Source organism: Camarhynchus parvulus, chromosome 2 (assembly GCF_901933205.1).
Source record: "Camarhynchus parvulus chromosome 2, STF_HiC, whole genome shotgun sequence".
Taxonomy (NCBI): domain Eukaryota; kingdom Metazoa; phylum Chordata; class Aves; order Passeriformes; family Thraupidae; genus Camarhynchus; species Camarhynchus parvulus.
Genome location: NC_044572.1, coordinates 77,142,645 through 77,154,887, shown reverse-complemented (window position 1 = coordinate 77,154,887; position 12,243 = coordinate 77,142,645). Strand labels below are relative to the sequence as shown.

Genomic DNA, 12,243 nt, shown 5'->3' with positions numbered 1-12,243 from the left:
TGTAAGTGTGCTATTCTTGTGTAAAGCTGTGTTTTATGAGGTGAGCCCAGCAATCATATTGTCTTTTCATGCAGTAACTGATTGGACACTTCCTGCCTACCAAAACTCCGGGAGAAGTCTTTTCCACCGTGTCCTGAGGCAAGGCAGTAAAAAGAAAGGCCTATTGATGGGTTTTTTGAGAAGCAGACTGCAAGTAAATGCATTTTCTGATTTTGTCTGGAAGTGGAGAATAGTTGGACCAGCCTCATCCATCAGTTCTGCAGCTTTCTGCTTGTTTATATTGCAGCCATAAAAGTGGGAGTCTGTCCATCATGCATTTGGTAGCTTTAGAAGTGCAGGAGTTGGCTCTGTTCACAGCAGCACCATAAGCCACATTCATGAGGAAGCTCTGTGGGAACTAATTTTATCCTTCTGAGCATTTTAACCACCTCCTATAGAATTTCACATGTATTTTGCCCCACTGCTTCCAGTAGCATGGACACCAGTATGTTATGCTTCTCTGTGCCCTGTAGTTCTGCCTTCCAACTGCATGCTTCAGTACCAGTTTCAGTATTGCTTTGCCTGGAGCGTGTTCTTGTTTCATTCTTTGCAATTGAATAAAAGCAACATATCAAAAATCAGTGGTAGTCATACCAGCTTTATCTTTCATTATAAAACTTTTTTTTTGCATGCACAGCTTTTCAGAAATGCTTGTAAAATCTAACAGACCCTCTTCAGTCTTAAAAAACTGAGTAATGACCAAATAGCAACAAGAGAGATGACAGTGATGATGGAGATAAATAGCATATCATCCCTGATATAAATACTAAAAGTAGTCAAGGGGAACAGACTGAGAAAAAACAGGTTTTGATTTGAAGTTGTGTTTTCACAAGACTTCCTGACCTGACCACCCCTGGGTGATGCCATGTGGCTTCTTGGTGGGGAAGCTTCCCAGCGCTGGGGTGTGAGGAGCAGTGCCTGAGAGCTTACCCAATGGTCCTGCTGGGGAAACTGCACAACTGTGCTGCTGCATCAAAACCTGCTTCCTTCTCCTTCTGCCTGTGATTGTTTTTTGCTTATCTACACTGCTGGTGCTGCTGGGATGGCTCTGTGATGCACCAGAGGTTTTGAGTTCTCCCAGGGTACATGCTAGAGCTGCATGGCAGTACAGGGCTCAGCAATCTGCAGAAACTATGCAAGCAACCCTGCAAACACACAAAAAGTCAGCCCACGCTGTGCTTTGGGTAGCCACATGGCCAGCAGCACCTGGTGTAGCTGGTGTTGAAGCCAGGCAGTGTGCCTTGGCCCTGCGGGCGGTCTTGTGCGAGCCTGTGCCTGATGAGGCCTTGGAGCACTCCAGCTCCTCACCTGCATTAGCATGTCTGATTGAAAAGCTGTTTGTTAGACTCCAGTAGGTATAAGAGCTGCTTCCTCTGAGAGGAGGAAGGGTGACTTTTTGAGTAGAACTTCTTGAGACAAGGAAGAAGCTATATGAATTTTGATCTGAAACTCAAGTGCTAGTAATACATAATCACTGCAAAAATCTAATCTGAATATTACCAGCTCCCTCTGCTCTTTTGCTAGGACAAACCTTTCTTTCTAAATCTCAACAAAGCAAGCTTTTAATGTGGGTCAAATGGAAATCCTGTTTATTAAAATGTTGCTAAAGACAACTAGATTTTTAATTTCAATGGAAGAGGCTTCTCCGTGACCCTTAAAGGCATGCCAGTGGACTCTTCCAGCACATGCTTCAGTAAACAACAAATGAATCACTGAGGTGCTCTAACAAGGATTGATGTGTCCACCCAATTAGAGGGATATAAAGAGCTTTCCCTTGAAATTCTGGGTTCATTTGGGTTGCTCTGCTATTTCCTTAGTCTAGCGCTGAAGCATTGCTTCAGGGGTATTGTTGGCTTCAACAACTGGCTTGTGTGCGTTGTCCTAGCTAACAAGTACAAGTTTTGTACAGATATTTCTCCCATGAAGTACTGTAGCAGAGAAATAAAAAAAATAATGCTGAAGGTCAAAAACACATCCCTCACTAATATCTGTTAAAGCTAAGAGCAAGATCTCCAAATTTAGCACTGCTATGAGTGTGATTGATAAGACTTGTTAATCACCTTTTTTCAGGGACTTGCAATTTCTTAACTTTACATGAGTTAATTTTTGTGTAGAATAGGTGCAGTTTTGGGAGGTGACAAGGTGCAGTGCATGTTGTATGGTGTGGGTAATGCAACTGGTCGAATGAAGCAATGCATGGAAAATTCATTTGGTATTCTGAGGCCGTTTCCTCTTTCTCTTGGAACAATGTTTCTATTTTCCATTTCAACTGTACATGTAACTTGTACTGCTTCAGAAGTTTCTTACATCATCTTAAAAGAAAGTTAAAAATTAAAACCTTTTTTCACTCTACAAAGAATTTCTATTTCAGAAAAATAGTCAAATTTTTGCAGAGAACAACACATAAAGTAGCCTTAAGAAGGATATCATGGACATCAAGAATAAAGCAAAGATAAGAGTATGTTTTGTTTTTCAACTGGCTGCTACCTCAACAATTGTGGAGCACTTCAAGACTGCACAGGGTATCTTGCTGGTGCTATTTAAGGATTCACTCTGACAAAATGTGGTGGCAATTTACAATTCCCTTACCATGCTTCTAGGAAAACCGTATCATGTTATTATTTCTGAAGATTGCTACACATTGACACCTGAAATTTCATTTCCTAGATCGCAAACGAAACCCTGACTTTTTTGTTGAACTGCCTTGGCTAAGCAACAAATCATTACAGACCATCTGGTTAAGATATTCAAGTAACTGTTAAAGAAGATGCTTTAACTCTGACCTTTTTGTTGCTTCATTTTATCCCTTCATTGTGAGCTGGGGATTGTAACTGAGTGTGATTAGCAGGTATTTGAATTCAGTTACAGTGACATGCCTGGGTTAGATGGTATTTTGAAGCCTTGATTCATCATCTGTGAAGGTCCTTGCGCCAAAGGTCTAGTGCTCTGAAACACATCATTTTTACATAAAAGATTTTGCTCTATTCTGCAGGTTTTATAAAAATTGTAAATGTAGTGTTGAAGTTCTTTGCAAGTATCTTAAGAAGCAAACTCAAATGCCTAAATGAGAAGCCTTGACATCTACCAGTGGTGGAGAAAGTCACGTTCGTCAGTATTCCTAATTACCCACTGAAGATAATTAGCTGACCATTTTTGGACATGTTTATCATAACTCAGATATGACAGCAATGAAAATGATCTGAGGATTTCTTTGAAACAAAGTAAAGATGAGAAGTGTGAGCTAGAAGCAAGTTCTCCTAGTTATTGCCTCTCCTCTTTGTATAGCCAGAATCCTAAATACCAGGTGTTCAGTGAAGCTGAGCATATTTCAAAAAGTTTTAGATGAAATATTTTTTTTTAGCCAACTTTACTAGAGCCAGTTACTTTAAATTTGAGTTTCTGCTGTCTTTTAAGCTCAGAACATTCCTAGATTATCTTTTGCCAATTCCTGATTTTTCATACACAACAAGACTTCATTTTATTAATAGATCAGCTGTGTTGGGAATTGTTTGATCTCTATTTCCACTATTTATGTAATCAAGTCACTGAACTACTGTGAAAATTCAGTAGCAGGCAGTTGTGTACAGACTGTATGTGCCTTATGTCACTGGCCTTTGTGTCCATAAACCTAAAAGCTGCTGCCTGGCCATTCCTCTGCTTGAAAAATCTTCCTGTTTGCCAGGTCCTTGAGGACATAAAAGAATTGACATGTTTTCTTAAAATTGAGGCACGCACATGTGTGTGTGCATCTGTGTGTGTGTGTGTGTGTGTGTGTGTGTGTGTGTGTGTGAGGATTTCCCATCAGAGTGAAAAAAATAAAAAAAAGCACAGTGAAAATATCCTGGAATTACTTCAAAAAATATCCCCTACAGTAGTGAGTGAAAGCTCTTTATTTAAAATAACCTTAATAGCATTAAATACTAGAGTGAATGGAAAAACAGATGAACCCTGTGCTTGTATTTAATCCATTGCTGTCTGCTAATATGTGTGGTTTTTTGCAATACTGGAGATTGTTTCACCTCTGTTTCTCTTGGGCAACTGCTTTGGGACTGGACCAGCATAATGGACAATTCTTCACTAGCTCAGATAATGGAAAAGTAAAAAAGCCACAGATGAGAAAGGCTTGGTAGAGAGAAGTTTGATGGTACAAAACTCCACAGTTTTAACTCCTGTTCAGTGCCAGACCCAATCTAGCTGTTTCCAGGACCTCATGAATCTTTGCAAGGCAGCAAGCAGGCAAATCACTTATTCTTGTCCTCTACAGAGTTTGGAACATAGACCAAAATTTGTTTGTATGAATCAAGGATTGCCTTGATACCTTGAACAATTTGCTTCTTCTTTTATCTTTTTTCCCCTTGGGACCCTCCACCTCCCAATTTCCAAACCAAAAGAAGGTAGGTAAGACTGTACTCACCCAGGGGCTCTCAGGCTAGAACTTCATCTCTTCTTGTCCTTTAACAGGGTGATTTTCCCCTGTCTGGGGCTTCTGTGTTTCTGCTCTGTGGACATTGCCCTTACAATTTGTCACAGTTGTCCATTCCTTATCACGGCAACAGCTTCTTTTGAATACATTCTTTTATTGTGCTGATCCCTCTGTAGTGAACTATTGGCACAAGCATCTCTGCCATTAAGAATCCCTCTTGTGCCATTTCCTCAACCTTCTCCCAAATCCTCCATGTCTTTGGATCTTAGGGCTTTTCTTGCAGTCAATTCCCATCTAAATTTTACTTCTTTTCCTCCCACATGCTGCAAGGTAGTCCCAGGCCCCTGACTGACCATGGGCTTCCCTTTGTGCTCATCTGTTCTCCTTCATCCTCTTTCCCTGTGTTCATTCCTGCCTGGATGTAGATTAGGTGAGAGACTGCCTGGTGCTGCCAAGGCTCACGGGAAATATACTTCCAATAGACATTGCAAAGCTTGCCAAAACCTAGGGCCAGGGCACAGGATAGTTTATTCTGGCAGGCTGTATGGTCACCAGGCTGCCAGCTGGCAGTGATTCTTTTGTGTATTTGCAGCATCTCAAAAAATACTGGTCCTTCCTTACTTTTGGTTTATTTTAAATCCTCTCTTACATGTCTTAAAATGTTATGGGATCAGCTTTTCCATTGTGGGCTATAGGAATGGGTGGAGCCCAGGAGGCACATGCTGAGTGCACAAGTGCAGCACATCCATGAGCAAGGAGCTCCTTCTGCTCCTTGACCATCAGCCACATCTTCAGCTGCACTGAGCTGAAATCCTCTCATGGGTTAAGAAATTCTCTGTGATACTTTACACCCCCACAACCTCCCCCAACAAGTGGGAGGTGCAAATGAGTACCTCAAAGCAGAAGTCTCTATATCTGGATTACTTCCTTTGCTGGAGAAAATAATTACTTTTAGCTGGCAACTACATTCATTTGGATACAGAGAAAATATCCTGTGTGCTTGGTATGTTGGAAGTAGTGAATAACTGAGGTATGTAGAATGGAAAAAACTTACATAACACAGTTTCACAGATCTGTGGAGAGACCTGAATTTGCTCAGCCCTGCTCTGCTGCACGAAGCTCTCTAGTTTTTACCTTGCAAATACTGATTAAACATAGAAAGTGAATCAGACCAGCCATCTCTTGATAGCTTCTAGATCAGTCATGATCTTTTCTCAGTGTCATTTCTTAGGATGTTTAATGAGCAATTTCAGCTATTGCTTTTGCATCTTGCCTTTTGGAATATGTTCTTATACATGAATGACTTCATCCATATCAGCGACTCCTAATTCTTTCCATTACTGGAACACCTCATGGCTACCACTGTCAATACTGAGTAATAATGAGTTTTCCTGCAGTCACCTCAGACCACTCGCTGTAAACAGCTTCTATTTGCATCCATTTGACTCTTTAAAGACTTTCTATTCTAATCTGTTGGAGCACACAAAAAGAAGAATATATAAAATGGAGATGTCTGAATAAAGTTCTTTTTTTGTACTGACAAAATGGCTGATTCCTTTAAAGTAATAATGATTAAATATTGCCCACATCACTGTTGTACTTTTAAAATTTTAATTTTCTTTATTGAAGACGCAAGAAGCCTGAATCACTTAAAATTGCAAACTGTTTTAGAACTATGTCACAGCTACTGGGATGGTCTCTGGGATGATCCTCCATGTTGCTTCTCTCACCTTGCAGATTCCTTACCAGAACACTGATTAATTCTCTTGCTAGTTTTATTGGATAAGCGCAGACCACCTGCTGTTTATACTTGAATTTTCATTTCCATTTATGTAAGCTTCATTTTTGACACAATGATCAGAGGATGACAGTTGCTTGCTGGAGAAGCTGTGAAAATATTTATCAAATAATGCTCTGGCTCTGATGTTCTTGTGTGTAAAGCACATTTCTCCTACCACATATGGATTAAAGTAAGTTACTGCATTTCTTAAAATAAATTCAGGATGGAAGTCGTAGGGTTGACTGTGTCTGTGAGGTGTTACTTTCTTTTTCATTCAGATCATTGTGCTGAGTCTCTGTTGCTGCAATAGAAGTTCACTGCACTCCTGAGAGAAAGTCCTGCTTGATGCAGGACACACCAGGATGTGTAATTCAGATAGGTGGGACACCTTCAAACCATGCCAGGAATCAGTGTGTAAAATTTAAGGAATAAGTTTCATGAATAACAGAAGAAATGTTGTCCTGGATCTGGCATTTTTATTGTGTACAGTGGAATAAATATCACAACTACTTTTAATAATAGGACTGGTGCCTCTCTGAGAGAGTGCCACTTGAAGTTGTCTTGAATTTTGAGGATTTCTTTTTCTAAATTTATTTTATATTGCACAAAACTAGTATCTTGGTAGTGTTGAGTTTTGAGGATATTGACAGTTTAAAATTTATTCCTTATTGTTAGTCTCCATACTGATATTCTGCCATTGAAATCCAATTTATTGCAATTATTTCCATCTCTCCTTCAAAAATAAGCGATACTCCTTTCTTTTGTCATGTCCAGGGCAATCCAACAGCACATTATTTTGCAGCTTTGCACTTCACTTTTACAAGATTTGTCACTATATTGAAAAGGTTACGTTCATTTGGAGTTCCTGTCTATCCTCTTGCAGGGGCTGGTGTGCAGGAAGGAACCTTAGCTTTCTCTGGAGCTGTGGCTTGCTTTCTGTCATATCGTGACTCTTTGCATCAAATTCTTTTTAAGGCAATCAAACAACCCAAATCCAGATGTGGTAGATCCAGTTCCTTAAATTGTGTAGTGGTTGGTTTCATAGAATAGACACAGCTGGAAGAAGTCCTGGTCATCCAGATCATTGATTCTTCGAGAATCTGATGTTAAAATTGAGGTGAAAACTTGTTTGTATTTAGGTCTGGAAGCAACAGAATGCCCTCTGAATCCTCTTTTCTCTTTGCTTAGGCTTGTACCAGACATGTTTCACACTACTGTGGTATGCAGGTAGAATCTTAAGCGTTGAAAGAAAATGTTGATGATCTCCTACTCCTTCCTTTTGGCCTCAGAACTGTTACTTTCAGGGTGGTGGCAAATACTTCTGTAGTTTAGGAAGCCTTTCCTGGTTCTGATTGAAATTCCAGTCATGCCTGAGTGCCTGCTTGTATGCAGGTCTTGTGTGGAGCAGCCTATCTCCAGTTCTGCTCTTAATTAGTTCAGAGCCTACAATCATCCTAAATTCCTAGATACTGAGAGCTCTTCCAGTGCAACCTGATATCTGGCCTTAGATGTTTAAATGAGTTTTGCCGCAGGTTTTCAAAGGTATTTCAACACCAGGGTTAGTGATGACCTGGTGACTACAGGGTTTTCATTTTGCTAGATTGCCCAAATCTCATACAGTTTGTCAACAAAAAAAAAGGAGAGATTATTTGTAAATTCTCTTTACAAAACATAATACATGTGGAATATCAGCCAGTTTGGCTACCTGTGAAGTGATTGAAAACCCCATAAACTCTTTGCTCTGAGTTTTTCTGTCTCTCACTGCATTGCATGAACCCAATCAACTCTACTTTTTCTTTCTTTCCTTCCAGCTAGATGGTATCTATATTCAGTTGTATATTAGAAAACTTGTGAACTTAGGGTAGTTTCACTTCCTGCAGCATTTCTGCCATCCCAGGCCGGTGTGTGGTATGCCGGCGCCTGTTGTGAAACCTTCCTCTTTCAGAAGCTGTGCCCCGGGCTGTGGGAAAGATATGTTGTAATGCTGGGGAGGAGGGAAAAAGCACACCGGCCTCATTTACAAAATGGTCATTTCTCAGAACCTATGTGGTCATCTTCTCCCCTGAAAATGCTGAAATTCGGGCTGTGTTTGTATTATTTTTTTCACTTTTTTTTTTATGGACAACTGTTGACTACAAACACTTGCTGAAGGAATAACTTTGCATACATGCTACCTGTGCTGTACCTTTTCAGACAGAAAAAAACTTTTCCTGACATTAACTGTACGTCTCTGAAAGGCTTAGCAATTCTGACCTGACAGAAAGATGGGGTATGGAAAAAAATGCTCTGCAGTATTTACTTGAGCCTTCCTTCTGTCCACACGAACCAAAATTAGCAACGTCAGTGTCGATGTTGGGTAGTTATGCCACACATGGATTTATGAGCTTGCGTAAACATCTTGTTATTAAAAGTTTAAATATTTACACTGAGAATCTGCTGCCTTATGGACTCTTGTGAGATTATTTCTAAACAGTGAGGATTTTTTTTTTCTAATTCAGAATATTCTAAGGTTGACTAACATAAAACTGCTTTAGTGCTCTTCTAATCAACAGTTACAGATTAATTTATGCTAAATCAGGGCTTAAGTGTTGCTTAATCCTTTTAGAGTTCTAGCAAAGACTGACCACTTGATTAAGATTATGTAGCTTAGAAAAAAACGCTGTTTTAAAGAGAACATTGAAGCAAAATTAGGTAGAGCTCAGGGTGCTGGCTTTTGCTGGTATTTTCACGTTGGCATTTTGCAATGATAAGGCATATTTTTGTATGGGATCCTTAGGAAATCAAGGCTTGTGCTGCCTATTCCTCTTAAGGACCCACTGTAAATCCCCCTAGAAGAGACTCCTTGTTTTTGGTGAGGCTTGAATTGGAGTATTAAAGCAGAAATCATTATACTGGGTTAAAATTTAAACTATTTTCTGTTTAGTTGTACATATATATATGTTATCCAGTTGGCAATCATATGGCAAACAACATGCTGAAAATTAAAAGTATGTGCTTTAAACAACACTTTCTGTACTTGATGTAATATTTCCCTTTTTATGTCAGGAACTAGCACTGTTAAGTGGAAGCAAATAATTTCTGTGAAAAAGTGCAGAATTTCTGAGTGGAAGTTTATCTTCAAAGTCATAGTGGGTGATGGGAGATAATAAACAACAAAATATACCCAGTGGAAGGATTGGCTTATAAATGACTGTGTGCTGCACTTGTGGGAATATTGTGGGACCTGGAGGAGCTGCAGACTGCCAAACGTCACCCATTGAAGAAGGCAGAGACAGCTCTCTTTTAGCAAAAAAGCAATGGACTTCAGTCAGTGTGGAGAGGGAAATCATGGGATGAAGCAATTTGTGTCAGGGAGGCATGTTCTAGCACCAGCTGTCTGCAGTGGATCTTTTAATTCTAATATTTTTAGTGAAGTTTTAATTCATTCAAAGAACAAGATAATCCTAGTTTTTTTTCCTCTTTTAGAAGTTTGCAGGGAGGTAAAAGAAGGATTAAGTAATGACTTCGGAATTTTACAATGAACATGGATGTTGGCTCTGTTGCTGTAGCTACATCATCCATCTCAACATACAGTAGCTATGGGAACAGAGCTATTGCACCTTGCAAAAGGAATGCAAACATTTCATTGCTGGTTTGCCATTTGTCAGAGTCCTTTTCTCAGAAGTCTTAACATAATTTCTGTTCCAGTCTTAGCTCATTCAAGCCTAAAATTCTAACCATAGCATCTCCCCGCTACAGAATCAGTCTCAATGCAAACAGGTCTCTTTTCTCTGTATTCTTACAAGTCTTTCTATCAAATTTTACTTTTTTGACTGAGCAAGGACGCTGAGTAAATATAGATGTAGACAGCAGAGGAAACCAAATGGACATAGAATAGCATCACAAATAGCTTCACTGCTCAGGACACACCTGCAGTTGGAGAGTTCAATCACAGAATCCCATGGGTATTGCAAGTCCAAATGTTCTGGTACTGCTGGATCTTGGGGAATATGGTGGTAGTGAGCATTTTAAAAATGCTTGATAGACAAGCTTGTCAAAATAACCAGTAACAATGAACTTGTTTCAGAAAATGTTGCAATGAGTTGCAAGGAATTACAATGCTGTAATTTAAATATAAATACAAATGAACGTTGTAACTGTTTAGCGCTTTTTTTTTCCTACACAGCATCCTGACATATCCAGCAAAACTCTTGCTCTTTCCTGGCTGAAGAATAAACAATATTAGTTATATCTATATTAGACTACTTTACCTGGGCGCTCTTAAATGCTGGTGGCCTTGGGAAGGAACAGAAAGAACCATAAATATTACTCTGTCAGGAAGCTGCAGGAAAAGGAACAGGAGAGTTAAAGTAAGATACTTATGTTGATGAAATTAATGTTCACAGCATGACTCTGTCAAAACTTGGCTTAATATATTGTAAGCAATTTATCAGAGAGAACTGGTATATTCAAGATAAAGACAGCCACAGTGTCCTGGTTTTTGAGAGTGGAATATAGTTGAGTTTGAACCTCAGGAACTTGATCCAGGCTTACAATTTTTGGCTTCAAATCAAACCAGTAACATTCTACTTCCTAGGAGACGAACTAAAATAAATCATCCGTGAAGCCTGATTCTGTTTCTTGCTTCTATCTATTCTACTGCAAGTAAGTTTTCTTATTAAAATCGCCATGGATACATGATCCTTATAATCCTGTGAGTCTTTTTCTGGTTGTCTGCTTAGCTGCAGAAATTTAACTAATACTGTGCCTAAAAGAAATGAGCTGCTGCCGCTCTCCCAAAATCCCAAATCCAAGCAGCTCACTTTAAAATTAGCCACGAACATATTGACTTGGTTTCACCATGGCAGATGCATTTGACAATGCTTCACATCCATCCAAGTGGGATCTGGGCTATGTGCCCTGTGCTGCATGGCCTTTTGCAGTAACAGAGAAATAAAACATGTGTGGGAAGTTGCTTAGGCATCTTTGGGAAGAGTGGAGTAGCAGTTCAGAAGCAATTGCCCTGACACAGAGCTCTTTCACAGAGGTATGTGCACACTGCAGACAACAAAGTGCCTTTATTCAACAACCAGTATGATTGCTGTGGACCAGCTGGTTATTGCTGGTAAATGGTAAATTAGTATTCTGATTTGTATATCCCTGTGTGAAAATATGAATGTGCAATCTCTGATCTTCTATCCTACTGCTTATATGCATCAATTTGAGTCCCTTAAACTTGGTGACGTACAGTGCATGAGTAACTTGGTGGTCATTGAGAGCATCTCCTGGCTGCTGGACAAGCAGTGGTCAGGAAGGGAGGGCAAGGATCAAAGGTCCTAATTTTAGTAACTTCAGCAATATTTTGTACATAGCCATTCTGCCATCATCACCTTCTACCAGTATGGGATTTAAATAAAAGGTAGCACAGATGACTTACACTATACATGTTTTTTCTGGGCTCTTCCTTAGCAGCAGTGATGTGGTGTCATTATGTGCTTCTCAAAAAAAGAGGCTGAATTAAAAACAACTTCTGTTGCTGTTTAATGTACTGCAGCAAATGCACTGTAGATCTGTAAATCAAGACATTTGTTCTTCATTTTTAGCAATGCCCTTTCCCTGAACTCATTTAATGAGACAGTTGTAAGATGTTTGTATGTTCTCCAGCTGGACTGGGTGCACAATTCTTGAACTCTGTCTCTTACTACATTCTCATTTTAAAGTGTCCTGTGTCAATAGATAGTGGCAGCTATACTCTTAAGGCAGCCTTGTTCCACAGAATACCACTCTGTAAGCAGTGTAGCAGACAGGAAGATGCTTGAGAGTGAGAGGATTTGGGAATTTCTTCATTACTGAAGATCTTGACAGCTGTGTTTTATAAAAGTGAAGGGGCACTTCACTTTTATAAGTAAAAGGGGAGGGTAAATTATGGAAGGTACTGTACAGACCAAAATGTGATATACAGCGTAAGGTGATAGAAGAGGAGAAGATTGTTGCTTATTATCCCTGCTTGTCACAGAAAACA

The 12,243-nt window shown here is 39.6% G+C and overlaps 1 protein-coding gene across 2 annotated transcripts in view; it reads left to right on the top strand.

Annotated features, from left to right (window-relative positions):
• Positions 1–12,243, top strand: part of BASP1 (brain abundant membrane attached signal protein 1) — a 50,714-nt gene that overhangs the window by 16,332 nt on the left and 22,139 nt on the right. The window lies entirely within an intron of this gene.